The 3,787-nt window shown below is 43.9% G+C and overlaps 1 pseudogene; it reads left to right on the top strand.

Annotated features, from left to right (window-relative positions):
• The first annotated feature begins 2,900 nt into the window (after window positions 1-2,900).
• LOC126102526 (5S ribosomal RNA) lies at window positions 2,901-3,018 on the top strand (annotated as a pseudogene).
• Window positions 3,019-3,787: the final 769 nt, after the last annotated feature.

Raw genomic sequence — 3,787 nt, 5'->3', positions numbered from 1 at the left:
TAGCATCACATTGAAGATATCATAACTGTCATACAAGGCTTACATATTAATATCATACATATGGTGTCCGTTCTTTCCGACATGTCCGAGAGAACGGACATCACACATATAATAGTAATAGTGTTAGTTAGACAACATTTCTTGAATTCCAAGTGTTCGTTACTATGGATGTAGCTCACTGATCATCCAAAACATTTTGACCACTGCCCACCGTGGCGTTGGGTGGCACGTGGTGGTGTTGCGGGCACTTGAGGCGGTAACAAAAGTATTTAAGCGCAGCAGACACGGACAGAGGCTGCAAATGGGGAAATTCACTGACATAAGATACTTTGACAAAGGGCAGCTTATTCTTCTGCATAATTTGTGAACGAGTATCTTGAAAACAGCGAAGCTCATCTAATGTTTGCGAGCTACTCGCGTGAGCATCTAGGGAAAGAGGCAGAAGGAGAGCGAAACTACCACTAGAACGTGGGAAGCTTGTCTACTCTCTAAAATAGCATAGATGGTGGTCTGTGGCACCTCTGCCGAAAGAGCACAATACTGCTGCACGAGCAAGTGTTTCGAAGAAGCACACCATTCATCGTACGTTGTCGAACATGATGCTCTGCAGCAACCCCCTCTACGACTTCATATGTTGAGCCAACGACATCGTCATTTGTTGTTGCAGTGGGCACGGGACTTTCGAACTCGACCGTCGAGCAATGGAAACTTGTCGGCGCTTCCGGTGAATCACATTTTCGCTACAATAAGTCGTTCGCCGTCACCACAAACGCCGTCATCGAGATGAGTCGGCTCGAAACGAGTAGCGCGCCACGAAGACGGGCGGATGGGAGCAGTATTATGCTGTGGGACCCATTCCCCTGCGTTTGCATGGGACCTGTGGTAGTAAGCCACGCTGATAGCCACGAGCTAACTGCATCCAATCATGCTTGATGTCAATTTCCAGCAGTATAATTGTCCGTGTCTCGGAGACAGAATCGTACAACAGTGGTTTGAGGAGCATTGTAGCGAACACTTTAATGTCTCTGCGACCTAATTCTTCTGATGTAAATCCCACTTCAACATCTGGACGCCATCATTGCGTACGCAAATCAGCTGCCTTTTATTTACGCGAATTACATGACCTGTGAGTATGCCACATACCCCACAAACCTATCAACAATCATTCGAACCCCTGATAAGCAGAATTAGTTATACATCTCGTTTCAAAGAGGGGCAAACAAACTATTAAACAGGTGGCATAATGTTTTGGATGACTGTGCATTGTTATTACCACAAATATATGTTATTCTTCTACTACAAACTTCGCCTCCGCAGTCATCGTGTTTGGCTGCTATGTGGAGCACACTGGCTCCATTCTCGGTAACGCCAGAAGGAGTGGGAGGACTAGATGCTTAATCAGGAGCTACTTCAATGGGAACTAACGCCTCGAAGGGCAAAAACGCCGATAACGACCCTTACCCCATCCTCATTTTTTCATTGAGTCATCATTCCTCTGATTAATCTGATACGACTCATCTCGAATTCTTCGCCTGTGTCAACCTTTTCCACAGAGTAATGGCTGCAGTTTGCATACTCAATTATTTGCTCGCTATATTTCAATATGTGTCTTCTTCTACAGTTTTTGGCTTATGCAGCTCCCTGTAGTTAAGAAGGAATTTTTTCCCTCGTGTCATAACAGGTGTCCTATCATCATGCCCCTCTTTCTGGTCAGTGTTTTCAATATAGTCCTTTTCTCGCCGAATCTGTGGAGAACTTTCTCATTCCTTAACTTATCAGTCAATCTAATTTTCAGCATTCGTCTATAGTAAAACAGCTTCAGTTCTTCAATTCCCTTTTGCTCAGGTTTTCACGCAGTCCATGTTTCACTACCATACAATGCTGAACACAAAACGTACATTCTCAGATATTTCTTCCTCAAATTAATGTTTATGTTTTAGACTAGTAGACTTCTCATGGCCAGGAACGCTCTTTATGTCAGAACTAGTCTACTTTTTATATCCTCCTTGCTACGTCTCTTATTGGTTATTATGCAACCTAGGTATCAGAATTCCTTAATTTCGTTTATCTCTTGATCCCTAGTTATGACATTAAGTTTCTCGCTGCTCTCGTTTCTGCTACTTGTTAAACTTACTCTCAGTCCGTAGTCTGTACTAATTAGACCACTCCATTCAACAGATTCTGTAATTCTTCTATACGTTCACTGAAGATAGCAATGTCATCAGCAAATCTTATCATTATTAGATTAGATTAGATTATAATAGAGCTCTTGAATCTTACTTTTATTTCCATCATTGCTTCTTCGATGTACCGACTGAACAGCAGGATCGAGAGACTACATCCCTGTTTTAATCCCTTTTTTATCTGCGAACTTCGTTCTTGTCCTTCCACCCAAAATCTTCCCTCTTGGTTCTAATGTATATTGCGTAATCACCGCTGGCCGTGGTGGCCAAGCGGTTAAAGGCGCTACAGTCTGGAACCGCGCGGCCGCTACGGTCGCAGGTTCGAATCCTGCCTCGAGCATGGATGTGTGTGATGTCCTTAGGTTAGTTTGGTTTAAGTAGTTCTAAGTTCTAGGGGACTGATGACCTTAGAAGTTAAGTTCCATAGTGCTCAGAGCCATTTGCACCAATTTCTTTTTTTTTTTTTGCGTAATCACCATCTTTCCTTATAGCTTGGCCCTATTTTTCTCAGAATTTCGAACATCTCGTACCATTTGACACTGTCGAACGCTTTTTACAGTTTGACGAATTCTATGAACGTGTCTTGATTTTTCTTCAGTATTGTTTCCATTGTCAAATAATGTGAAAACTGCCTCTCTGGTGCCTTTACCTTTCCTGAAGCGAAAATGATCATCATCTAACGCATCCTCAATTTTACTTCCTATTCTCGTATATATTGGCAACGGCCTTGCCGCCGTGTATACACCGGTTCCCGTTAGATCACCGAAGTTAAGCGCTGTTGGGCGTGGTCGGCACTTGGATGGGTGACCTTCCAGGCCGCCATGAGGTGTTGCCATTTTTCGGGGTGCACTCAGCCTCGTAATGCGAACTAAGGAGCTACTCGACCGAATAGTAGCGGCTTCGGTCAAGAATACCATCATAACGACCGGGAGAACGGTGTGCTGACCCCACGCCCCTCCTATCCGCATCCTACACTGAGGATGACACGGCGGTCGGATGGTTCCGGTGGGCCACTCGTGGCCTAAAGACGGAGCTCTTGTATATATTATTCCTGTCACCAAATGAGCTGTTAAGCAGATTAAGCGATAATTCTCGCAGTTGTAGACACTCGCTATCTTCGGAATTATGTAGTGATTTTCAAAAGTCTGATGGTACGTCGCCAGTCATTCAACACGCCCGCGTGAATAGTCGTCTTGTTTCCAATTCCTTCAACTAGAATTTTATCTACCTGCCTCGATACCGCACCAAATGACGATCTCGGCAGAGGAAGACACGGTTGTGGGTCGCTCCCCACTGTCCCGTCAGGGCCAAAACCCGTCGCCCTTCTTCCTTACTTCTGAAACATACCCTTAGAAGAATTAATGAATTACTATGCTGATAAACCTCTTACGTTATTTGATTGTCGAACAGCTGAGCAGAAGTGAACGTACTCAGACATTTCTCTCTTTACTTATTCAGATCACCAATAAACTGACACACAATATTTTTAGCACAACGCAATCTGACTTTCAATAATCCCTACAAAAGAATGGCACTGACTAACAATAACCTACACCTTTCATGAATCACTCACCTCACAAAAATCTTCGTTACTCGAACTACTG

The sequence above is a fragment of the Schistocerca cancellata genome, chromosome 9 (assembly GCF_023864275.1).
Source record: "Schistocerca cancellata isolate TAMUIC-IGC-003103 chromosome 9, iqSchCanc2.1, whole genome shotgun sequence".
Taxonomy (NCBI): Eukaryota; Metazoa; Arthropoda; class Insecta; order Orthoptera; family Acrididae; genus Schistocerca; species Schistocerca cancellata.
The sequence above is the reverse complement of the archived record's forward strand: the minus strand, read 5'-3'. Positions and strand labels throughout refer to the sequence as shown.